Below are 26,996 nucleotides of genomic sequence, written 5' to 3' on the forward strand. Positions count from 1 at the left end.
GACCTTTGCATGTGCTACTCATAGAGTAGATTTCTAGATTAAAAGACTAGTTTCTCTAGAATCCCTTTATACTTATTGTTCATACAAAAATTTGGCCAGTGTCCTTTAAGTTATGTTTTTTCAGAAATCTGCTCTCCAGATGAATTCCTTCTTTCCCTCTCTTCCTCTTTCCTTCTCTCATTCCCTCCTTTCCCTCCCTGTTTATCTCTCAAAAATGAGATTGCAAGGCTCTTTGATGGCATGATGCATCAGTGAGAATGCATAGTCAGCAGCTGCAGATATGAAGAGCAAAGCTTATCCTACCTGACTGTCGTGGTTTAAGCCCAGCTGGTAACCCAGAACCATGCAGCAGCTCTCTCACTCCCCCCACCCCTTCCTCCCTCCTCTCCTGGAGGGATGAGGAGGAGAATCGAAAGAATGTAACTCCCACAGTGTCCTGGGTTGAGCAGCAGCAGTCATTTTTCTCCTTCTTAGGAGCTAGTACAGTGCTGTGTTTTTGATCTTTTGGCCTTGGAACAGTGCTGATAACGCCGATGTTTTCAGTTGCTGCTCGAATGTTTGGTCTGCCCAAGGACTTTCTGAGCCTCATGCTCTGCCAGGGAGGAGGGGAGGCCGGGAGGAAGCGGAGACAGGACACCTGACCCAAACTGACCGAAGAGGTATTCCATACCACAGCACGTCATGCCCAGGATGTAACTTGGAGTGACCCGGAAGGGTTGGGACGGCAGGGTTGGAGGAGGTATCGGTTGGTGCTCGGCTGGGGGGAGTGGGGCGAGTTATTGGTCGGCTGGTGTTAAGGTGTTGTATTCTTTCCTCTTGTTATTTCCTTTATCATTATTATTATTGGTGGTAGCAGCAGTGATCTGTGTTATACCTTAGTTACTAAACTGTGCTTATCTCAACCCGTGGGAGTTGCATTCTTTTCGATTCTCCTCTCCGTCCCTCCAGGAGCAGGGGGAGGGCAAGAAGGGGGGAGTGAGTGGACGAGGTTTGTGGTTGGGTTTAAACCACGACACACAGGTTGAGATAAGAACAGCCCAATAACTAAGGTATAACACAAACCACTGCTGCTACCACCAATAATAATAATGCTAAGGGAAATAGCAAGGGAAGAGAGTACAACCGCTCACTACCTGCTGACTGATACCCAGCCCAACCCCAGCAGTGATCTAGCCCTTCTGGTAACTGCCCCCAGCCTATGTACTGGCCATGACGTGCTGTGGAATACCCCTTTGGTTAGTCTGGGTCAGGTGTCCTGTTTCTGCCACCTCCTGGTTCCCCTCTTCCATGGCAGAGCATGAGATTCAGAAAGTCCTCGGTTGGAGTAAACATTCCTGAGCAACAGCTAAAACATCAGTGTTATCAGCATTGTTCCCAAGCTGAAAGTCAGAAACACAGCACTGTACCAGCTACTAAGAAGGAGAAAAATGACTGCTACTTATGAACCCAGGACACTGACCAAACTCCCTGCTGTGTGACACAGCATCTCCTGTCAAGAGTGGGAAAAGATCCAGTAGAAAGTTAAGAAGCTAATGAAGTAAGGCCTGTTTGATTAATAGCTAGAGACTAGGATGCTACCCACTAATGAAAAGAAGTGAGGAACCAGACAAGGATGGTCTGGTCAATCACATAATTTATTTCAACAGTAACTCAGCCTCACTGAAAGCAGAAACTAGCTGCTCTTTTCCTCCCTTTTTCCAACAGTTCTCCAAAAGTTGTGCTTTCTGCTCATGTATATTAAAAGAACCATGTTTCTTACAGGAACATTTGATAGTTCAGTCCACAACCTTTCTTTTTTATAGCAAAAAAGTCTCAGAGAATGCAGTTCTTAGGATGAAGTTTATTATCCCCTTCAAAGCCTGCATTTTTTCTGGGATCATAGGAGGAAAAATGCCCTCTAGATATTCCATAAAAGTTGTTTATTCTCTGGGATGACATGATGAGTGACCAGTATCTCTGTAGAGGGTGAGCCTGACATTTTTTCTTTCTGATAAAAGATAGTCTGTGATAAGGAAGATTTTGATGTTCGGGAAAGTGGCTGATACCCCCTATTTAGAGAAGGGTTATAAAGCTGGGTATTAATGGAACTCCAGCTAGTGACTCTTCCTGACAGTATCTGCTCTTTGCAGTGCTTGCATTGCTCTGGCCATGCTAACCTGGCCTTGAAAATGCCCAGTTGAACAAGTTGGCTTCTATAGATAGAATAATGAGCGCTTCTCATAGTCCAGCCAAAATCATTATGCTTGGGGTATTCTCTCCAGATGTTCACCAAATTGTGCACATACCGCTTTGCCAGCTAACTGTATGTCAGGAAGCTTGTATGTCTTTAGCTTTGCCCAGCAGGGATTAGCTGGCAGAATGGAGTCAGCAAGAACTGGGCTGTCTGTCTGGGGCAGTATGCAAGGAAAATGTGAAGTTAAATATCCAATAAGTGTGATAGAAAATGCAGTCCAGGGAGCAGAGTTCAAAAAAGCCAGCAGGCAGGGTCATGAGACTGCAAAAGAGAACTGACTGTTCAAAGTCTGTAATTCATAGCTATGTAGTAATCGCCTTGCAAGCTATCTGGGCAGGGAGGCCAGTGACAGCAGAACAGACACATACCTGGGATGAAGCCCAGCCTGCACACTCATGGAAGTTTCCTGGGAAGCAACTACCAGCCACTTTTTGGATGGATGATAAGGTGGCACTGTGATATGGGCAACAAACTGCCCAGTTGTTAGGAACTGCCAGACCTTCTTCAACGGTAGCATTGTTCCTATCACAAATACAGAAACCTGGCTTTGCCCCTGATACCAGTAATCCTGAAAATATGAATATTTGGAATATTTAGTGTCATAAAGAAATAGGTTCCTGTTTACAGCAGCACTGAGCTAAGTACTTGGACAGGTGAGAGCTCCCCCTGGCAGTCGGTGAAGGCAGCAAGCAGACAGTTGAGCACTGCGGTGCATGGACAAGTCACTATTGATTTAAGTGATCTTACACCCATAAAGGATTTTTTCCACCACTTATTAAGAAACAAGAAGTAGATAAGATGAGTTTCATCAGAAGAATGAAATTATTGCTGGAAATCCTTCTGCCTTTGAGTCTAATGTGTGAAAACGCAGACAAGGCTGCCTAAACAAAACAAAACAGAAAGCCAGCTAATGCCCATAAAGTTTCCAGACACTGCTTTTTAGTCCTCAGAACTCCAGGAACAGATGAAGGGCAATTCAACTGCTCTTAATGATACTCCATAGAACATATGCTTTATCTCAAAAAGCCGACTTCTCTAAATATCATTGACACAATAATGTGCTAGTGTCAGTGTCAATGTAAATCTGTACACCATTTTATACATCTTGTGGTTTGTGAAACATCAAATAGTTCATTTTGCTATATAAAGGAAAGCTGACCGGGCTCAGCAGTGTTGTGTAGTAACCTCCTTAGATTTAATTCTGTATTTATTGGTGCAATACAACTTCAAGGAATAGTAATTCTTGTTTTGGTTTTGGTTTTAATGGGCAGAGCTACACAAAAGTATGCTCAGGTATAAATCAGTGTGTCCTAAAGAAGTTAGGGGGATTAACCTAACAGCCACTGTTAAGAACATACATGAAGATAAACAGAAAGCATTTACTTACAGTATAAAGGATGGGGCACATTAGTAAATTGGGTTGTTCAAACAAAAAGTAAGGGAAAAACAAAGAAAAATTGCCGTTGGGTGACTCCCTGCATCTCAGCTAAAGGATTTTAAAGTATTTATGGAGCAGACAAACATCCCAAACTCCAGACAAGAAAATTTTGGTGATGGTAAACAGTGATTTTGCATGTTTCTTACAATATCAATGAAATGTATGATGACAGCCTCATTGAGAAGACTGAAAGTAACAAAGAAGATGAGATATTCAGCCAGAAGACAGAGTATGCAAGAAAAAAACCAACCCCCAGATACAGCTCTTCATAGATTATTCTTGATTAGTTTTATAATTAAGAGATTTTTCACTATTAATGGTAGACTTGTGGCTTGACTACAAGTTTAAAGCTTTGACAACTAGACAGAATTACTCTTTGTTGTGTTGGTAACTGTGGTGGATTTATTTGTTTGTTTATTTATTTACTTTTAGTTAGGAAAAAATATTGTTCCAGGAGAATTTGGATTGGCAGTCCTTAAGTCCTTAAGACCTCTCCATAGAAAACAAATCTAAACTAGCTAATGATGGTCTTACCTTCCCTCCTACCACATCAGCTCAGTCATGTTGGTGGCAATAGTCCATCTGTGAAAGATTCCAGCTGAGACTGAGAGTGTCATCAGCAAGCTTGCAGATAACACGAAACTGAGTGGTGCAGTTGACACCCCTGAAGGACAGGATGCCATCCAGCGGGACACAGGCAGGCTTGAGATAGGGCTCATGCAAACCTCAAAAGATTCAACAGGGCCACGTGCAGGGTCCTGCACACGGGTCGAGTCAACCCCAGTATCAATACAGGCTGGGGGATGGAGGGATTGAGAGCAGCCCTGAGAAGAAGGACTTGGGTGTACTGGTGGGTGAAAGATTGGACATGAGCGGGCAATGTCCACCTGCAGAACAGAGGCCAATCATGTCTTGGGCTGCATCCAGAGGAGTGTGGCTTTGACCTGCTGGTCAAGGGAGGTGATTCTGCCACTCTAACACTGCTCTGGTGAGATCCCACCTGCAGTCCTGTGTCCAACTCTGGAGTCCTCAGTACAGGAAAGACATGGACCTCTTGGAGAGGGTCCAGAGAAGGGCCACAAAAATGATCAGATGGATGGAGCACCTCTGCTGTGAGGAAAGGCTGAGAAAGTTGCAGTTGTTCAGCCTGGAGAAGACTTTGCGGACACCTTATTGGAGACTTTCAGCTCTTAAAAGGGGCCAACAAGAAAGATGGGGAGAGACTTTTTAGCAGGGCCTGTTGCAATAGGATGAGAGGTGATGGGTTTAAAATAAAAAAGGGAAGATTCAGGCTGGACATGAGGAAAATATTCTTTACAATGAGGGTGGTAAAATCCTGGCACAGGCTGCCCAGAAAGGTGGTGGATGCACCATCCCTGAAAACTTCCAAGACCAGGCTGTATGTAGTTCTGGGCAACCTGATCTAGATGCTTATATCCCTGCTTATTGCAGGTGGGTTGGACCAGATGATCTTTGGAGATCCCTTCCAACCGATACTAATCTAGGATTCTATGATTCTGTTGATGGAGGTGCTGTACAAAGGCAGTAAGAGAAAATCTCAAAACATTTACAGGATGTATAGTCACTATAGATCAGTGGAGTGAGATGTGATGAAGTAGCTTGTTTCATGTTAAACAGCAAAGGATTTGTCTTATTTAAAAGCAGAGGCATCAATGCTTATTAGCAGTGGGTAGGGTACAGTTACTTGTCCAGTGTGCAGTGGGTTGATAGCAAGTACATGCGAAGACAAGATGACTGGTAAGGAGGAAATTGAGCTCCTGGATTCTCCTGTCAGGCAGTTTTCCGTTGATATGTACTGCTCCCTCCAGATGAGTGGAGTCTCTGATGAGTAAGGACAGTTTTATTAGCTATAGGCTACTTAGTTGATTCTATGCCAATTAAATTAATTTCAAAAGGATCTGTGTAGTTTTAATAGTTCTTGTACCTTGCAGAAACAAGTGAACCCTGAAAATTAGCTGGATCTAGACCCCTAAGAAAAAGCTATTGTCACTGCATTTTAGGGGATTACTATTTTGCAACATAAACAAAATGGACAAGGCCAGGCTGGACAGGGTTTTGAGCAGCCCTGCTCTAGTGGAAGATGTCCCTGGCCATGGCAGGGGGTTTGGAACTAGATGAGCTTTAAAGTTCCTTCCAAACCAAACCAGCCTGTCATTCTATGACAATTGCTACACAGACCTTGCAAAGTATCAATTAGCCAAAAGTTACCAACCACTTCACAGCTGAGTTTCCTTAAATCTGTGGCTAAGAAAGTGCCGCTGGTAGGCATTTTGGTCTCTCCATTGGGTCAGTGGTATATCTAACCAGGCAGTGCTGAAGCCTTTAGTGACTGTGCAGAAGTTCCCAAGTAGTGGAAACCATTTGCATCTGAAAGGTGAGTGCATACTGTGAGTGAATTTCTGCCCTCCCAATAACTTGAATTAAACAAAGTCCCTCAGCCTTTTCTAGGTCAAGCCCAGTCTGGAAGCTCAGATTTACTAGCCAAACATAATGGTGTTGTGAGTTACAGTAATATCAGGAAAGGGATTTTAGATGCTAAAGATTCTATAGAGAAAATAAACTCATATCACTGAATTCCGTATTTAATTTCTCATGCAGTTTGTTGACATTCTTTTTCAGAAAACCTTACACATTCAACTGAATCTCTTAAGAACTGTGATAGAATTAGCTAAGAAGCTTATTTCCATTATTTCACTCATTTTATCACTTTATGGTCTCGGTAATTCTTCACCAGTACATTTAAACTAATTAACTATTTGTTATGGTCATTTTTAGTTTGGTTTAGTTTTCACTTAGGAATCCCTCAGTTCTTTAAGAGATTGACTTGAGTTAAATATCTTCAGTATCAAGAATGAAGAGAGAAGGAGAGACGAGGCTGTAAATATTCCTTGTACTGCTCTTTTTACGAGCTGTAACTTCCACTGAAATTAGGAGTAGTGTGGAATTGAATGGCTAGAAATAAATGTCACTACAGCTGCAAATCCAACACTTTCTTTGTCTGGCAGGACCGTGCAGGGCAGGCCTGTACAGCAGCAGCAGCAAATGCAGCAGTCAGTGCTGAAGGAGAGCAAGGTCTCACTGGTGATGATAGTAATACCCCTGTGCTTAGTTGTGTGTTCTGCTCTCCCTTCTGAAAGAACATCAGATGGGGTATTAGCAGAGCTTGCTGCAAATGGGGTTGACAGAGGATAGGAGGCTCTAATGCAAGTTTTAGAAAGGTCAAAGCTAATTTTTTTTTGTCACTGTTCATTTATCATTTCTTGAAGACTCAGATAGTTGTGGTCAGTAGCCCAATGTACAATTGGAGACCAGTAACAAGTGGTGTCTCTCAGAGGTTGGTGTTGGGACCAGTCCTGTTCAACTTCTTTGTCCGCGTCATGGAGAGCAGGATTAATGTGCCCCCAGCAAGTTTGCTGATGATACCAAGCTGTGTGGTTTGGTTGATACACCAGAGGGTAGGGATGGGATCCAGAGGGACCTTGACATGCTTGAGAGGTGGCCAGTGGAAACCTCATGAAGTTCCCAGAATTTTCAGCACTTGAGATGAACTGGGAGAGAGCATTTACAGATTTGGATGCTATGATATGTGCAAATTTATTTTTCACCTTATCCTGATATAAGGCGTTTATGTGAATCCCTCCCCACTACATCTCAAAATGCAGCATGCTGGAATTACTTCCTAGGTTACTGCATAGTTTTTAGATTAATCTCCCATGGCAGCTTAGCTTATACAAATGAGCAAAGTTTTGAAAAGCTCTGCTTACCTCAAACAGACCTTTTTTCAAAGGGAAGTATTCCTTTTAAAACAATAAGCTTTAGGATTTACCAGTCAACTCCATTGTCCTGGGTTCAGCAGTAGCAGTCATTTTTCTCCTTAGTAGCTGGTGCAGTGCTGTTCTTTTGACTTTCAGCCTGGGAACAGCACTGATAACACCGATGTTTTAAGTTGTTGCTCAGTAATGTTTACTCTGACCAAGGACTTTCTGAGTCTCATGCTATGCCAGGGAGGAGGGAAAGCCAGAAGGAAGCAGAGACAGGACACCTGATCCAAACTAGCCAAACGGGTGTTCCATACAACAGTACATCATGCCCAGGATGTAGAACTGGGGGCAGTTACCCGGAAGCATTAAATCACTGCTCGGGTCTGGCTGGGTATCAGTCTGCGGGTGGTGAGCTGTTGTATTCTCTTCCCTTGTTATTTCCCTTAGCATTATTATTATTGGTGGTTGCAGCAGTGGTTTGCGTTATACCTCAGTTACTGGACTGTTCTTATCTCAACCCGTGAGAGTTACATTCTTTTGATTCTTCTCCCCATCCTTCCGGGAGTGGGGGGAGGAAGTGGGGAGAGTGAGCGGACAGCTGCGTGGTACTGAATTACCAGCTGTGCTTAAACCACAACAGTTCTTTTTGGTGCCCAGCGTGGGGCACGAAGGGTTGAGATAATGACAGATCTGACTAGAATGTGTCTAATCATATGTGTGATAAGCATTCATTGTTTTGGATTCATAGTCACTCATCACAATGATGATTTATTGGCTCTCAAAGTTGTTGCTCTTGATCTCAGAGTTTCAGCATGTCGTACCTTACTTACAGCTGGTATTTGCTGTGTTAGTGTTTATCGGCTGGGGGCCTTGGGCTAAGGTTCTTGTTTCACTGTACTTTATGGTAATGACTTGTAATACAATAGAATCATTGATCATGAAATTGATCTGGCTTGTGTTCCCAGTGTGGTCACCACCTCTATACTTTGGGAGGTGTATAATAGAAGTGTATATCAATTACATATCTTTTTGCCTCACCTCTGGTGGTCAGCTTGTGAGGGAGACATTCCCACACACCCTATTCACAAGTGCAACAGCTACTCAAACTCTGACTACAACAGATAACACAGCTACTCCAACTCCAAGCACAGCAGCTACACCAGCCCCAGTGACAAGTACAGCAGGCACTTCAAACTCCAACAGCAGCAGACAGTGCAGCTACTCCAGCCTCAGTGACAAGTACAGCAGCATTGTTTGAGAGTTCTGAAGGTTTGAATGGCCTTTGGGTACCCTTGAGACCTGCCTCCTGATTGTAATGGGGATCAGCATGTTGGCACACATACAGAGTGTGTTTTACCCATGACCATTTTGTCTGATCTCGAAAGTTAAGCGGAGTCATGTTTGGGTCTTTTCTAGGATTGAATGATGATATAGGACCACCAAGAGATTTTCCCCAAGGCTGGACAGTCATGAGTGGCAGGGTATGTGGGAAAGTATGGGCAAGTATCTAGTCCACTGGGACCCTCCAGTGCTTTGGAAGAGTCAGAGATGGAAGGCAGCTGTATGGAGTCCCTAACAACAAGTTGCAGAAACTGCTGAAGGAGAAGGTGAATTATTTTGAGCCTGATGGGCCTATGACACTTCAGGCCATCAGAGCAGAGACGCAACATACAAATGGGCTCATGATTGAGGAGTAGTCTTAACAATGGACACTATTGCCCAGGTTATTCAAGACTGTGAAACGTGTGCTGCAATTAAGCAAGCTAAATGGTTAAATCCTCTTTGGTATGGAGGACAATGACTGAAGTACAAATATGGGGAGGCCTGGCAGATTGACTACATCACACTCTCTCTCCTGCTCTGAAAGACTGTTACAAGAGATGGAGCCCGACATCATGGACGGGATGGACTCAGCAGCCTTATAGGGATTGGTCCATGCACTAAGGAATTATTTCTCTCTCTCTCTCTCCCTCTGTGGATGTATATATATGTATATATATAAGAGTGATGGCATATTGAAAATGTGGGATTTGAGCATGACGTGAATGGTGTGGAATAAGGGGTGGATACCGTTCTGGGTTCAGCAGTAGCAGTCATTTTTCCCCTTCTTAATAGCTAATGCAGTGCTTGCTTTTGACTTTCAGCCTGGGAAAAACGCTGATAACACCAATGTTTTAGTTGTTGCTAAGTAATGTTTACTCTGACCAAGGACTTTCTGAGTCTCATGCTCTGCCAGGGAGGAGGGGAAGCCGGAAGGAAGCAGAAACAGGACACCTGACCCAAACTAGCCAAATGGGTATTCCATACCACAGCACATCATGCGCAAGATGTAGAACTCGCGGCAGTTACCCGGAAGGACTAAGTCACTGCTTGGGTCGGGCTGGGTATCAGTCTGCGGGTGGTGAGCTGTTGTATTCTCTTCCCTTGTTATTTCCCTTAGCATTATTATTATTGGTGGTAGCAGCAGTGGTTTGTGTTATACCTCAGTTACTGGACTGTTGTTATCTCAACCTGTGGGAGTCACATTCTTTTGATTCTCCTCCATATCCCTCAAGGAGCAGAGGAAGGAAGGGGGTGGTGGGGGGAGAGTGAGCGGACAGCTGCGTGGTACTGAATTACCAGCTGAGCTTAAACCATGACACCATTTAAAGAATTTCAGTTCCAATTAGTATAAAGTATTATCAGGTTGTTTTTTGAGCCAAGGACAATGCAAGTGAAATTTTGTATTTGCAACAGAATACAGCAGAAAAATATGAAAACACAGCTGTCATCACATAAAGCTTATTTATCTTTGCAGCACTTCACACAGACTCTGCAGAGAGGAAAATTCCCAGAGATTATATTTCTCTGGAAGATCAATGCAACAGTTTTTTTTCTATAAATATTAAAATTTAAAAAAAAAACCCACACTATATTTTTTACTGGTGTGTCTGCTGTTACGTTGTTTTGTGTGCCTGTAGTATAACTCAGGTGGCAAACCAGCTCTGCTTAGGAAGAGAGCATTCCTATTACAGTTTCAGGATAGCATCAGTACTGTGGCTCTTGAATGGAAACAAGAGTTAATGTAATCTTAATAATTAAAAAAACCTAGTAAAGAATTTTTCTAGAGTTCACTCTTTTTCAGAAGCTGAATTTCAGTGCTCATAAAGAGTTAATGTTTTTGGTAAGAGCCTCTTGGTTAATTATATGTTGAGCTTTTTGATAAAAATAATAAAACTTTGATGTTACACCATTACAAGGTTCAAAGCTTAGACAAGGGCAGAGAGGCATTGCAGGCATTACCACTTAAAAGCCACACCAGCCCAGAGAGCAGGATGCTGTTGACTGTTAGCGTAGATATAACATGTACATACATATACGATCATTGTAACAAAAACATCTTTAAAATGTAGTGCATTTGACTATACTGATTTTACTATATTTTTGTCATTTATTTGGGAGTCCAACATCACTGGACATACAACTCATGAAAGTGAAAATACAGGGAACTTGAGTTCTCTATGTGCAAATTTCAGTACTATGTACTGTAAACACACCCTCGGGTATGACAAAATAGTTAAACTCTTGTTTCAAATTCTAGGTCACTCTATTTTCATACCTCTCTAATCTCATATTCTCCTTTAAATTATAAATTCCTCAAGTGGCATGGACTAAGCCAAGGGAACTCTTGGAATTTATTTGATATGGTTTTATTAACTTTACTGCAGGTTGAGGTTATGATTTGGTGTGTTGGAGACGTTCAATGATGCCTCCCTCAGGATTTATTCTCTTTTAATGAAGGGTGAGAGACAATATCAGTGTACGTGATATGTGTTTTAGCATGGTTGATGGGTTTCTGCAGCTAAAGGTATTTGTCATTATTATTTACTCTGTATTATTTATACTGCAAGCTTCTTGGAGGCCCAAGTGCCATGCACTAGGCAGTGTAAAAATACAGATATTATCTGTATTTTCTGGCTGCCTTTCCTGAGAATAAGAGATAAAGGCAAGCCTTGAAAGAAGTGTGTCAGACTCCTTCCTCCTCCTCAGGTACAGTTAATACTCTGGGACATGTCATTGACTGGTAAGTGATCGATGGTGGTGTGTTTAACCATTTCAGTGGTTCTGGCATTCTAGGAATTGTAACATTGTTGGGCATTTTGCTGACTTTGTGTTCATGATCCCATTCTACTGTTTGGTTCAGAAAAAAAAAAGACTACTATGTAAATTCAACGCTCAGTAAATTCACTAAAGTCTCAGAAAAAAAGATGACATCATGAAGGGACAGTGTCTAGAACAGAGTGAATCTGAGCCCTGCAATACTTTATTTAGTAATAACTTTTTATTTGAATGTCATTATTGGAAGTTTGGCCTACTCAGTACGGCATTTACGAGGAATGTATTTCTTTCATGTAACAAGCAATAGGCAGTTAAGTCAATTCTAAGTGTCAGGTATGTTTGTTTAGGCATACATTGGAGTGTCTTCAATAGCAATTTTTGCTCCTGTTGAAAGAAATTAAGAAGGGCTTTCTGTAACAAAAATGCCAACTGAATGCATATGTATTGCATAAAACCTTTGAATTTTCCACCAGCTGTGATAGTGAGAGGCACTGAATACAACAAAGGAGGTTGTAGTGAGGTGAGGGTCGGTCTCTCCTCCCAAGTAACAAGTGACAAGACAAGAGGAAAAAGACTCGAGCTGCACCAGGGGATGTTTAGACTGGAGATTAGGAACAATTTTTTCCCCAAAGAGTGCTCACACATTGGAACAGGCTGCCCAGGGCAGTGTGGAGTCACCATCCCTGGAAGTGCTCAAAAACTGTGTAGACAAGGCCCTCAGTGATATGGTTTAGTGGTGGCACTGGCAGTGCTGGGGAATGGTTGATCCTATGATTCCATGAAAGGCAAAGACCAATTAAAACATCTCTGCTTTGTTTCAATTGCAAAATAAGCCATGTTCTCTAAATATATTGAATTTAATTCAGTGAGTGAGCGAATACATCAGAGTAGTATGACTGAATCATCCTAGTGGTTAGTTATTTTGTTGTTTGTTGTTTGTTGTTTTTTTTTCTTAAATTGGAGTGGAATAGAATTTTATCTACTGGTTAAGTAAGTTCACAGGTTTGTCTGTCATGGTAGGTATTTTTTGGTCTAAGTAATGACCCAAGTTCTTCAGTTGCTATGGCTCAGTATTCCTGAATATAAATTATCTGCAGGAACTATAATCACAGAATCATAGAATAGTTAGGGTGGAAAGGACCTTAAGATCATCTAGTTCCAGTGGCGCAGGATCACCTCCTTTGACCTGCTGATCACGCTCTTTTTGATGCAACCACATGGGTAGTTTCTGGGTTGCAAGTGAACAATGAAGCAGCTCATGTCAAGTTTCTCATCGACCAACACCCTCAAGTCCTTCTCTTCAGGCTGCTCTGAATCACTCCTCCGCCCAGCCTGTAGCTGTGCCTGGGATTGCCTCGTCCCAGGTGTAAGACCTTGAACTTTGCATTGTTGAACTTCATGAGACAGGCTGAGGAAGTTGGGGCTGTTCAGCCTGGAGAAGAGAAGATGCGTGATGACATCAGAGCAGGCTTCCAGTATCTGAAGGGTGTCTACAAGGATGCTGGACAGCTTCATCAGGAAATGTAGCGATAGGACAAAGAGTGATAGGTTTAAACTTAAACAGGGGAAGTTCAGGTTAGATATAAAGAAAAAGTTCTTCACTGTGAGGGTGGTGAGGCAGTGGAACAGGTTGCCAAAGAAGTGGTAAATGCTCCATTGCTGGCAGTGTTCAAGGCCAGGTTGAGCAGAGCCTTGGGCAGCACGGTCTAGTGTGAGGCGCCCCTGCCCATGGCAGGGAGTTTGGAAATAGATGATCTTAAGGTCCTTTCCAAGCCCAACCGTTCTATGATTTTATGTTTCTATGTAACGAGATATGTGATTCTGGCAAAGTTAATAACTCTAGAAGTTTAAAAATTTTTTTCCAATAAAATCTTTTTTTTTTTTTTTGATAGCAGATTTTGTTGTTTTTTTTTAATCAAAACAATGCCCTCTAGGAGTCCTACCTCAAGAAAAAAAAAACCAAAACAAAACAAAAAAAACCCCCACAATTAAATAGAGTAGGCAGGAATGCAAGCTCAGGTACACAGCGATACATAAATGGCTAGAAATGTACTTCAGGCTGACACTGACTACAGATATTTCATTTGTGTTCACTCAGACATGTTCTCAGCCCTTTGGACTATGTGTTATAAAGTGTACCCATGCCATGCACAATCCTGAGAGATTAATGCTGTTGGTCTCCTAATGATCTGCTTATGAAAGTCCAGTGAACTTTCTTAAGATGTCTCTTTCACTGTCAAGAATTGATTCCTGTAATCATAATCTCCCGGCTGGCACATCAAAGACACAATCAAATCTGGCAGCTACACTATTGCATCACCAATACAACCCACTCATTGTCCTACAAAAGCTAAGCCATCATTTTGATTATCAATACAGTTATTTTTTTCTTTAGTTAATAGATTGATTCCTTTAACATTGCAGAGTGGAAGAAATAAACTTCTTGCAGTTTTTTTTCTTGTTTTAGACAATCCTGATAAATGCTGTTTTGGACTGATTATCTTACTCAACAGCTCAGTTAGAGACAGCAGAAACCTTGGTATTTAAAAAATGTTCTTCCCTCCCCATCTTGTTTTTTGGTGGGTTTGTTTTTTGTTTTTTTTTTTTTTTGGTGCCATCTTAGTTTACACTGTCTACTTGCCATTAAAAAGCCTTAAAGTTTTCCAGTAGGCATTAGTTTGGCCATTAGAGTCTTGCTGCTATAATTTTTCTCTGTTACGTTGGCATTACATTCCAGTATTTAAAAAGCAGCATCAGAACATCCCAGGTTCACAGGTCAAATTCATTTGAAAGTTGGATGGAGCTCTGAATGCTACTAATGGAAAATTGATCCTGAAAGATAAAACTCATTACCTAGGAATGCATAACTGGAGTACTACCTCAGCACAGGTCTCTATGTGTCCTTTACAAGAGTAAAGTCACTAAACATGCAAGGAATTTTTATTTATATATTTTCTTTCGAAAGATCATTAGAGGACATTGCGGTGTGATTGTATGCAAACTGTTAAAGAATCTTTTCAGGTTTTGAGGGAGAAAAAGAAAATCCATCCAGAATTTTCTTGCTAAAGAATGAACTCATTGAATAAAACTGTCATTATAGGGCCTCACTGGTGCATAGCTGCTATCCACCTGGATAGAAGAGATCTAAAGAAGCATCAGCATGGCTTTGAGCAGAGGGTCTCACTTTGAAATCTCAGGATAACTACAGAGTTCTGGGGTTTATGCTGTGTGTGCAAGTTGTTTTTCTGCTGTGCTTCTCCATCAGCATTTGTGCTGTGTATGATTCTGTATGTGTATCTTAACCTCATCCTAGATGCAACTGAGAAGACATTTTGTGTTTTGCCTGTCACTCAGATGTGTCATTGAATGCTATTACCTCTACAGGTGTCCAATCAGAACTACTGTTTGACTGGAGTTGCTTTGGCTGAAATACTTAGGCTAACAAAGGAGGAACCATTACAGCCTATTACATGTGAAAGGAACTTTCTCTGTACTCTGTAAGTGGCACAATTTGTTTAAGATCTCTACCAAAGTGTGCCCTAAGTGGATTCTTAGTGCTTCCCTGTAGATTATGGATCCCCTGCTATGCCCCTCTGTTTAATCCTCTTTCAGAAAATCTCTTCTCAAATACTCATTTCTGTTCAGTTATTAGCATCATTTCTGCCTCACCTGTGTTGCAATCCTTTATCCCTGGTTTACTGGAAAAGTGAAACATCATCCTACAAAAAAATGGGTCTCTGTGGGATTATTTCATTTTATATTTCTACAGAACTTTTTAAAAGAATTGTTCTTTGTACCTGGGAATTAAACATACCAATGCTGGGAAAAATAATAACACCTCTAGTGGCATTGTGAACAGCTGGTGTATGTAGTGGTAATTCACTGATGCACAGCAGACAACACATAACTGATGCACAGCAACTGGTGTACCTTTCATCTGTTTGACATAAAAATCAGGTGGACAAAATTCAAGAAAAGATGACAGGAATTGCAGTGAGCTGTTCACCAGAGCTTCAGACTCTGCAAACAAGTTACTTCAGGAGCTCATGAAAAATGTAGCCTCTCTGCCTCTTTTTGCCCAGCAGTGTCATGTCCAAATCCTTTCACCCTTAAATCACACTGCCTCTTGCTTCACTACTGAATCTTGCCCTTTTTCCTAGTTTGTTGCTGCCTTAGATGCTTCTGTTGTTCCAGAGACTAGAGAGGAATAGTTACTAAAAGAGATTTATTTGGAAAGGTCAGACTCTACATTACTTCAGCATTAGGTTCAGTCTGCAGAATAATGATTTCATTTAGAACACTGAGATTATTCAGATTTAGCACTTATTTTAATATACAACTTTGAGAGATCAAACATATGTCAAAGTAAGGTGAATGAGTGAATCTCCATTCTGCTGAGGGCTTCTGAAGAACTGAAAGCTTTAATATTTTGTTCATTCATTTACACTAAATTTTAGTTTCAATAAAAAGCCCTACATATTGCTGATATTAAAAAAAAAACATAGCACATCTCCCCAAAATTAACTTTCTGCTCCAAATTAGAATTCAGGTTGCTTCACATTTCCTGTTTTAGGCAGCGAAAAGATTATAAACTTTTAATAGACAGAAAATGGCAGAAATTACTCTTTTCTTATAACTGTGAATGTTAGTCTAATCATATATGGGTAATACCAACAGGGTTTCTTTGTGTTAGCCTATAAATTAGTATCTGTTGTTTTCTGTTACAATTCATTAGTGCTTCCCCGTAAACTCAGTTATATCTTCTTTTCTGATACTTGCACTATGACAAAAATAGAGCCGTTATGAAACTCCAGACTTTGAAATTAATTATTTAAATCTCTGCTTCATTGACAAGGATCTCTTTCTAACTGTTACAGGGCTTTATGCCTGCATGATTTAGTAAAGCACATATTTATATACATAACAGTAAAACACAAGGGAACTATAGCCCTGTGTAATAGCATTTGGAAATTCACATATATATGCCAGACACAGTGTGCACACAGATCAAAAAGAGACTATACAGGCATTTCATTTAAGTATTTGACAGGGTACAACAGATTCAGATGTATAAGAGAAACATATGAAACAGCATTAGCTGGTTATGGTCTTACAAAATATGTGGCTTGTGCTTTATTAAAATTTTTGTGGGTATCATAGTGTGGTTTTAAGAGGTGTTTGAAGATTTATAATGGAATAATTTGATGGATATTTAAGGGACCTCTTCCCAGTGTGAGAGCAATAGGGAAGAAAGTGTTTGTTTCAAATGCAACAAGCAGATAAAAGATGCTGGAGTCATGGGGTAACCTGAGGCAGGGTTTGACCTCCTAATACTCAGGAAGAGCCAAGTAAGATAGACACAGGCTAAGGAGAGCTTTGAACATGAAGATGAGCAGTTCATGTTTGAGGTAACAGAGGAGGAGGAGGAGGAAGTGCCTAAAGAAAGGGCCAGTAAGAAAAATAGCTAAGATAGGAAAATGGTGTTTTCAGAGATTAGTAGGAAAGGTTGCATAGTTACCTAAATTATTATTTAAATTAGGTAATAATAATTTATTAAAGTATTATTTAATAATAATTATTATTGCATAATTATTAAAGGTTGCATATCTGTTTTGCGTGTCATGCAGAAAAGTTCTGTAAGGGGTTGGCATGCTCTTGACATGAGGTACTGGAGAGAAGTTGGATTTATAAAGAATGCCTGGGTCCCGAGGAAAGCACGGGGTAGGGATACTGAGAAGACTGTAGGTACTTTATTGGTTTGTTTTATGGGAGGGATAAGGGAAGATGTTAGGGGTAAGTGATTAAGAGCTCTCTCTTAGTTATATAGGTAGCTCTATGGAAGTAGCACCATATAGACCCATGGAGAACTCACAGATGCAGCTCTCTCTTAGTCTCGGTAAAGACAGGTCTGGAGTGTAGCTAAGATTGACAGACGTCATAGCTAGAGCCTGAGTTGTGTTTGTGACGGAAGTATTTGAGAGAATGTGGGACAGATCAAGGGCGGAATGCTGAGAGACTTGCTGAATGCTGAACAGAGAGTGAGGGTATGAAAGATTAGAGGTACGAAGAAGAAATATCATGAGAGGTGAAATAGAAAGCTGAAAGACAGGATTTGAGAAAGAAGACGGCTGTGTATTTGGGTTTACTCCTTTTTCTCCTTTTTTTCATTGTGGGACTCGGCTCCGCCATTTTTTGTGATATCTCAGAAAATCTTAAGTTTTACCTTCTGTTCAAAATGGCCAACCAAACAAGGATTGTCATGGCCACAGAGACTGTGTATTAGGGGGCCAAGGACAGCTCAATGTCAGCCACAAATACCCCCTTACCCTCCACCTTGTCCTCCTCCTGCTCCTGCACCACAGACACTGACTGGCTGCAGCTAGTAACCCAGAACCATGCAGCCACTCTCTCATTTCCACCCCCTTCTTCCCCCTGCTCCCGGAGGGATAGGGAGGAGAATCGAAAGAATGCAACTCCCACAGGTTGAGATAACAACAGTCCAGTAACTAAGGTATAACACAAACCACTACTGCTACCACCAATAATAATAATGATAAAGGAAATAACACAGGAAGAGAATACAACAGCTCACTACTCTCAGACTGATACCCAGCCTGACCAAGCAGTGATCTAGCCCTTTCAGGTAACTGCCCCCAGTTCTACATCCTGGGCATGATGTGCTGTGGTATGGAATACCCATTTGGCTAGTTTGGGTCAGGTGTCCTGTTTCTGCTTCCTTCTGGCTTCCCCTCCTCCCTGGCAGAGCATGAGACTCAGAAAGTCCTTGGTCAGAGTAAACATTACTGAGCAGCAACTAAAAACATCGGTGTTATCAGTGTTGTTCCCAGGCTGAAAGTCAAAAGCACAGCACTGCACTAGCTATTAAGAAGGAGAAAAATGACTGCTACTGCTGAACCCAGGACACGGGCGAAAGGTGGATGTACATTAGGCAGCTCACTCTTACACTTAGAGGTGATTTATTTTTATTTTGTATTGTAGGACCTGAACAAATATCAATTCCTTTTTTAGTAGATGTCGGTGCCCAAATTTCTGCCATACAAAAAAAAGGATGCCCAGCAATATGGGACTAAACCCTCCAAAATGCCCCTAGTGGTATCAGATGCATTCGGAAATGTTAAGGTACAAACTTTGGTACAAGCCTCTCTTAGACTCCCTGGAGATAATAATTCAATCATTGTGCAAGTGGTGATGGGGGAATTTCCATCAAATCTGTTGGGAATAGGTATCTTAAAGAGACATAAATGGACAGACAATACAGGGAGTACTTGGACATTTGGAGCAGGTAAGTTAAATCTGTGACTCCTGGTCCCGCCTCCTCCTCTTCCCCCCTCTGAATTAACTAATGTAAAGCCATATCCTCTACCTCTAGGAGCCAGAGAAGGCACAGCTCCCATACTGGCAGAATTGCAGGAGCAAGGAATTGTAATCCCCACTCACTCACTTTATAACTCTCTGGTTTGGCCAGTACAAATACAGAATGGGAAACAGCGGCTGCTGATTGATTATCATCGTCTGAACGCCAATACAGGGCCATTAAATGCTGCTGTCCCTAACATTGCTGAACTCAACAGTGCTATTCAAGAACAAGCCCATTCAATTTTCACCACTATTGCTGTAAAGGACATGTTTTTCATGGTTCTTCTTCAGCCACAAGACCAGGCTTATTTTGCCTTCACTTGGGAAGGGCAACAGTACACGTTCACCAGATTACCCCAAGGATTCAAACACTCCTGCACTTTATCACATCATGCTTTAGCCAGGGAATTAGAACAAATTCCTCTGGAAAGGGAGGTTAAAACCTACCAGTACATAGATGATATATTAATAGGAGGCAAGCAAATAGAATCAGTAAGCAAGGCACAGTCCATAATTATTAAACTTCTAGAAGGGCTAAGTTTATGGATTCCACCTGAAAAGGTACAAGTTCCTGCCCCAGAGGTAAAGTTTTTAGGAATCTGGTGGAAGGGAGGCACCGAGTGCATTCCAGACGAGACTTTGTTGGTTGTAGACCAAATACCTAGACCTACCTTAAAACAAGAATTACAACGAGCACTAGGAACCTTAGTCTTTTGGCAAAAACACATTCCTGATTTTTCCATAATAGCTTGACCATTATGTGATTTGTTACAAAAAAGTGTTTCTTGGGATTGGACTCCTGTCCATGAGGAAGCCCTGCATTCATTAATATTTGAGGCCTCTAGTTATCAAGCTTTGGGTTCCATTCACCTCACTGACCCAATTCAAATTGAATGGGCGTTTCCTCAGTCAGGCCTGTAGATCCATCTTTGGCAAAAGGGACCAGAAGGACCTCTGAGGTCCACTGTATTTTATTCACATAGCTTTAAGGATGATGAAAAACACTACACAGTATGGGAAAAGGGACTGCTTGTGGCAAGCCAAGCATTATGAGAGGCAGACCATACCATCCACCAACAATCAATCATACTTAAAGGCCCTTTTAAGGTACTAAACCCCATCCTAGCTGGAACCCCACCCCCTGATGGGGTGGCACAATGTGCGTCCTTACGGAAATGGTATGCATAGACAGAACATTATTGTACCATTTTTGAAGTATCAGAGAGCACACCCGAAAAATAAGCTATACAAGGGGAATTTTCCCTAAACCATATGGATGATCCTCCATCTCCAGTTATACAGGTTGCTCTCATTTTCCAAACAGTTAGGAAAGGTTTGGTTCACCGATGGCTCAGATAGACTTGAGGGAAAGGTATGGAAATATCAGGCTGTGGCCCTGCAAACTCAGACTGAGGAAAAAATTGTAACAGAGGGAGAAGTCAGCGCACAAGTAGGAGTACTAATTGCAGTTTGGAGCGTATTCCAACATGAAGCTCAATCTATCTTCTCCTGTTTATATCTATACTGACTCTTTTGCTGCCTTTAAGGGGTGCACTGAATTGCTTCCCTTCTGGGAACAAAATGAATGGGAAGTGAATCGGGTGCCAGTATGGCAAAAGGAAAAATGACAAGATATCCTAAGAACTGCTACGCAAGTCATCTTTGCCATAGGCTTCCCATCAGGATGGAAGCAATCCAACTAGTCAGTGGAGCAATAACATAGATGAATTATCTCCTTTGGCTCCCCTACAAAATGAATCCATAATGGAAAATTGGGAAAGATTGTTAGAATGGCTACATATTAAAAGGGTGCATAAAAGTAGCAAGGATCTCTGCTGTGAAGCACATGCCCAAGGCTGGCCCGTCACCAGAGAAAACTGTCATACTTGCATTTCTGCGTGCAGCCTGTGTCGTAGTCGACTTGATAAACACCCTCTAGACCAATCCCCCTTACACATTAAAAGCGAGAAAGGATTATGGGACACTTGGCAGAGAGATTATATTGGCCGTTTTCACCGATCCAAAGGAAAGCAATACATATTAGTAGGAGTCGAAGTCGTATCCAGGGTAGTACAAGCAGAAGCATTCACACGTGCAACAGGAGAAAATACTGTTCGAGCCCTAAAAGGATGGTTCAGCTCCTTCACAAAATCCTGATCAATCCAATCAGATAATGGCTCCCACTTTACTGCCAAAGTTGTCCATGACTGGGCCACAGAGGAAGGGGTCAAATGGATTTTTCACACCCCCTATTACCCTCAAGCAAATGGGATTGTGGAAAATACCAATGGTCTGCTTAAAAGGTTCCTCAAACCACAAAACCCAGGATGGGCAACACGAATACGGAAAGCTGTCACTCTAGTAAATAGCCGATGGGGAAAATTTGGGAGCCCCAAAATCACGGCATTTTGCCCGGGACCTCCAACAATATCACCCACTCCTCAAGGTCCTGATCATCCCAAAACACCATTACATTACCCTGGACAACCAGTATTTGTAAAGATCCTCACTGTAGTAGAAGTTCCCCTAGTGCCTGACACCCCACTCAATGAATATGCCTAGAAGGCAAAGGATGCAGTGGGAAAAGAGCACAAAATTAATACTTGATGGATCACCCCACCATTCTAACCTATACCAGATGTGGTTTTCTTCTAACAGGGACTAAGAATTCCCTTTTATTTATTTACAGGATGAAGAGATGCACCTAGAAGAAAAGAACTTGGAATAAAGACTTTGACTGCATGTATTTATGTGGTTTGGTTTCAGTAATATTTATAAAATGTCTGTATTATCACAGGAAAGGGGAATCTGGCTATCTATAATTTGTTTCTCTTGGATCATCAGAAGTTCCTCCGGTGATAGGATAGCTCCCCAGCTAAATGAAAACACTGAGTTCTTGTTACCCGGGAGAGCTGTAGTTTGAGCTTTCAATCTGACAAAATGCTGCATATGTGGAGGACCAATGGGACTGTCTAGTTGGCCCTGGATTTCCATCCCTTTGGTACCTGACCAATTAGTAAACAATTACAGTTCCATAGCAAATGTCCTCTACAATGATACCACACCTTGGCCTATAACATACCCAGAAAGGGGTCACTTCTGTCTATCTTGTAACCAATCAAATGGAGTCTGAATGGGGAAAGTCAATACGAGTGGACTTTTAGGCTGGGTTGTAGTGGGTATTCAAACTGCAGTAACAAATTCGCTGTTCCTGTACGGGGATGGTACACCTCCACTGGAGATTACTGGAAAACCCTGGGTTCCTGGTGGAGTTTAGACATAACTGGGGGAAATTGCACCTACCATCATAACCCAGGATACCAAGCATGGTGGTGTCTCAACACAGTGGGATCACCTTTTTCCATAGACCTGTACTTTGAAAATTGGAGCAAATATATGGCTAACATAAATTGGCCAGGGCCATATCAAAACAGTTGTACCAGCCTAAAAGGTCACTATTGGATATGTGGACATTATGCGTATAAACTCTTGCCTACCAATTGGATGGGAGTGTGTTATAGTGGAGTGATCTGACTCTTATTCTTTTTACTTGATGATAAAAAAGGTGATCAATTAGGTGTCCCAGTTTATGATGATCTCTCAAAAAGTAAACAATCCCTTGACCTCTCTACCCTTGACTGGTAGTTCTGCACAACGGTGGGAAATGATGAATGATCCCCTGAAAAAATTATTGAACGTTACGGGCCTGCAAACTGGAACCCTTACGAACCCATAAGTGGTGCTTGAGAACCTATCTATAATTTAAACTGTATCATTCAATTACAAGCCATTTTAGAAATCATTACAAAACAAACTGCAACAGCTTTAGATTTACTAGCCTCACAAGCCACTCAAATGCAGACAGCAATTTTACAACATAGATTGGTTCTCGATTACTCACTAGCAGAAGAAGGAGGAGTTTGTGGAAAATTGAATGATTCCAACTGTTGCCTACAAAATTATGATAGTGGAAAAGTAGTTAAAAGGATTACCTTGGGAATTTGTAAATTAGCACATGTTCCTGTTCAGACATGGAACAGGTGGGACTTTCATATGCGGTCCTGGCTTCCAGGAGGACCATGGGCTAAAAGGACATTTTATTACTTAATTTAGGGACTTCTTATGTTACTTATACTACCTTGCATAGTTCCTTGCATAATATGCTCAATTAAAAGGGCAGTTATCATAGAATCATCGAATCACAGAATACTTAGGGTTGGAAAGGACCCTAAGATCATCCAGTTCCAAACCCCCCTGCCATGACCAGGAACACCTCACACTAAACCATCTCACCCAAGGCTTTGTCCAACCTGGCCTTGAACACTGCCAGGGATGGAGCATTCACAGCTTCCTTGGGCAACCCATTCCAGTGCCTCACCACCCTTACACTAAAAAACTTCTTCCTTATATCCAATCTAAACCTCCCCTGTTTAAGTTTGAACCCGTTACCTCTTGTCCTATCACTACAGTCCCCAATGAATAGTCCCTCCCCAGCATCCCTATAGGCCCCCTTAGTTATCAATATACATTTTGCCGCTACCCCAGCCAATCCCTCAGAAACACAAAAATTATTGAGAGTATCTGCATATGCTGAAAATGAAACGGTAAACATTGTATAAATTGAACAAAACTGTAAATATTGTATGAATTGTTTATGAATAGTTATGTATACCAGTTTTCTTTGATGTTTTCCTTTTTTCCTTTCTTTCTTTTCTTTCCTTCTCTCTCTTTTTCCTCTCCCCCTTTTTCCTAACCCCCTGTGAGCCCAATGGATAGCATCCCAAAAGAGCTTCTGAGTCATGGAGTGGTGTGGGACTCGTCTCTGCCATTTTTTGTGATGTCTCAGAAAATCTTAAGTTTTACCTCCTGTTCAAAATGGCAGACCGAACAAGGACTGTCATGGCTGCAGAGATTATGTATTAGGGGGCCAAGGACACCTCCATGCCAGCCACGAATACCCCCTTACCCCCCACCTCGTCCTCCTCCTGCTGCTGTTCCCGCGCAGTGGATGCCGATTGGCTGCAGGCGGGGCCCACTGCAGGTACCTGGCAAGCAACAGCAAGCCCAGGGGCGCGAATATCCCGGCCACGCTCAGCAACACTGACATCACCGAGAAAGTGATTGGCGTAAGATGGCTCACACAGAATGACTCAGCAAAATTAAAAACTATAAAAGAATATCACTGAGGAACCTGTGTGTGCGCCCACCACCGACTGCTGAGGACTGTCAGCAGATCCACGGGATGCTGCTGGATCGAGGGCGGTGACTAGTTTTAACCTCTTTTCCCCTCTCTACTTCTTCCCCTTCTCCGTACGTTAGATAATTGCCCTCAAGAGTGTAACTAATAAAACGACACGAGTCTGGGTTACCGTTGCCGTGCCTCGTTTGTGCTTTGTCCGAACTCGGGGATCTTGAATCTATTTATCAGTCGGGATTCTTAGGAAGGGGTGCCCTCTCTCAGCGGGCGGATAGAGCACACCAATAAAACTATAGGCCGACACCTCGTGGGGCTGACTGCATTGGGCTATAGCCGGGCCCCACTAGGGGGCTGACTGCATTGTGTTCTCTACGGGTTGCTGTCAAGGGCCAGGTGACCATTGAAGCCTTGTGCTACTAAATAGGAACCTGGCATTCATCTTTATTTGTCACGGTATTGTCAGGTCTCTTTCTGTATTTGCTTCTTGCTTAAAACTGCAGCTGCTGCCTGCTTATAATCTCTTACATGTTGGCCCCAGGTTTTCCATATTTTCTATATTGTTTTGTCACCCTGCATCCCTTCTTTAATATATTTCTAGCCTGTATTTCTTTCAACACCAAATCCAAGTTTCTTTTACTAATTTCAGAGCTCTTCTGCATACTGGCTTCATTTGTCTACCCATGTATATTTTACTGATACTTTGCTTCCTTCCTCTTTGGCAATGTCTGCATTTCATTAAAAATCTTGATGACTTCTTTCTTACTGTCTCTTGAGCATGGATTTTTCTTCCAAGGCTGATATATAACTTAATCTCTTCTTTTCTCTTCTGCTATTATATATAAGCACCACAGAAATTACCAGCTGAAAATATCCTTCTGCCTTCATTTTTGTAGCAATTATAAAATCCTGGAAATGGGATTTCTCCTTCCATCCCATCTCAGGATACTAAAATGAGAGCTAAATAACAGTTGCAGGACTATTAAAATTTCTGCATCAAAAGCTTACTTCTTCACTGCCTTAAACTGCATATTCTCATTTATGTCTGTTCAAAGTGAATACAAAATCATAATGTAAAAGGACTCTTCAGGACTGAAGTTGATGGAAAATCAGGCATGAAACTCAAAAAGGAAAAAAAAACAGCTGCCCTTACCATTAGCACTTAACATAATCTGTCATTTTGTCAATGGCTGAAGGAAATGTTTTAATGAAAAAAAAATCACGGAGATGTAGGTAGTATGTGAATGATAATTGAAAGTTGCTTGTTGTGAGACTGACCCTTGAAACCTCAATAAACACGTTACTGAGTTTTCTAATCCAGTTGGTATTTCAGATGTCTCTCATTACAGTGGTGTTTGGGCATCTGCTTTGCTTAAATCCTGCCTGTGACTGCAGCACAGCTGCATTGTTTACAGTATTTTATGCTTAGATCAGCTCTAACACAAAAAGCGACTAGCCAAAAGCAACAGAGATCAGTGGCTGAGCTTAGAAGTAAAACTGAGGAAGCCTCATCACCTGCTTCCTCTCTACCCACTAGACACTAGTTATTCCATAAATATGTGATCAAAAGATTGTTCTAATGCATGACTCTACTTGAAAAAAAAAAAAAAACCCACAAAAAAGTCAGTCTCCTCAGAAGCATTTAATAAGACCGAGGTGGCAATTCTTTAATTGTAAGTCAAAATGAATGAACATGTTACTTGTAATGTGTGTTGTATCTGTTATCATTCCTGAAACATGACCTGTCACAAGTAGGATATTTAGTGGACAGTACAATGAAATCATCTGTTATTTATGGGAACCTGTGAACTCTGATCAAGGAGGACTATTTTCCAAGCTGGCTCTAAAATGAACGTGAAGCCTGAGCCTGCCAGCTTGTTCTGTGCTGCCACCTACTATTTAACCATGATACGTCTGAGCACTGCTTGTGTTTAGCATCTCTGTTCTCTTCTGCTTCTACACGTAGTGTCTCACTGTAAGCACGAAAACTAACCTAAGACAAAAAAAAAAAAAAAAAAAGTCACATGTGTTTATGAACAAATTTCTATGAGAAAATTCAACCAAAGTTCTTTTAATCAAAACATTAATCTTTCAGACACATATCACAAAAGCTAAAGCAAGCCTGGTTGGCACTGCATCTTTTCAGTCATTCTGAAAATTTCTCTGAAAAGCTATCAGCAGAAGGCGGTTGGGAAAAGAGGCAGCACAGATGCTGAAAACCAGTTCTAAACATGATGATATTTTTTGTTTATCTCCCTCTGTGAGTTCAGTCCTTTGAAGAGGCAATGAAATAGATTTGGCAATGTCTATCAATGAAGTGAAAATCACATTAAAGAGTATGCTAAAAATGCAACAGTGAGAGATTTAACTCCTGCACTCAAAAATTGGCCTGAGTTTGCTTTTATTTAAGGGCATGAAAAGCTGTAAGATGCCAGTGTTTAGAAATTGTGCTGGATTCCTTCTTGTTTAGATGACAGCACAGTTTATCGTAGATTACAGTGATCTGAACCTCAACATTAGCAATGAAGTCATGCAGATTCCAATCTGTTTTTCAGGTTGGTTTGCTGCTGACTGCAATCAGAAAGACACTGATACCTGCTCTCAGTATTCTGAGGCTGTTATTTGGGCTTTTATCGCAATCAACACCATCAGCAGGCTCTAAAATATTCCTATCAGCTCAATGCGCTAGTCTGTTCACTAGGATGTCTCCAGATATTTTTTAACATATTGACCTTCACAGTCATGAGTTCCAATGTCAGCATGGATGGGATGATGGGATTCCTCCTCTCAGCTTGTCTCTTGTGTCTTTTTTTTTTTTTTTTTGAGATGTTATTTCTTTCTCTTTTGCCATAATTTGTCATTTCGATCTACACA

General features: G+C 41.5%; 1 long non-coding RNA gene across 1 annotated transcript in view; it reads left to right on the plus strand.

Annotated features, from left to right (window-relative positions):
• Nucleotides 1-24,301, plus strand: part of LOC136019873 (uncharacterized) — a 64,775-nt gene extending 40,474 nt beyond the window's left edge. The window contains exon 2 of the long non-coding RNA XR_010615099.1: nt 21,618-24,301. This is a non-coding gene — a long non-coding RNA (uncharacterized LOC136019873). The remainder of the gene's footprint in view (nt 1-21,617) is intronic.
• Nucleotides 24,302-26,996: the final 2,695 nt, after the last annotated feature.

Source organism: Lathamus discolor, chromosome 10, assembly GCF_037157495.1.
Source record: "Lathamus discolor isolate bLatDis1 chromosome 10, bLatDis1.hap1, whole genome shotgun sequence".
Taxonomy (NCBI): Eukaryota; Metazoa; Chordata; class Aves; order Psittaciformes; family Psittacidae; genus Lathamus; species Lathamus discolor.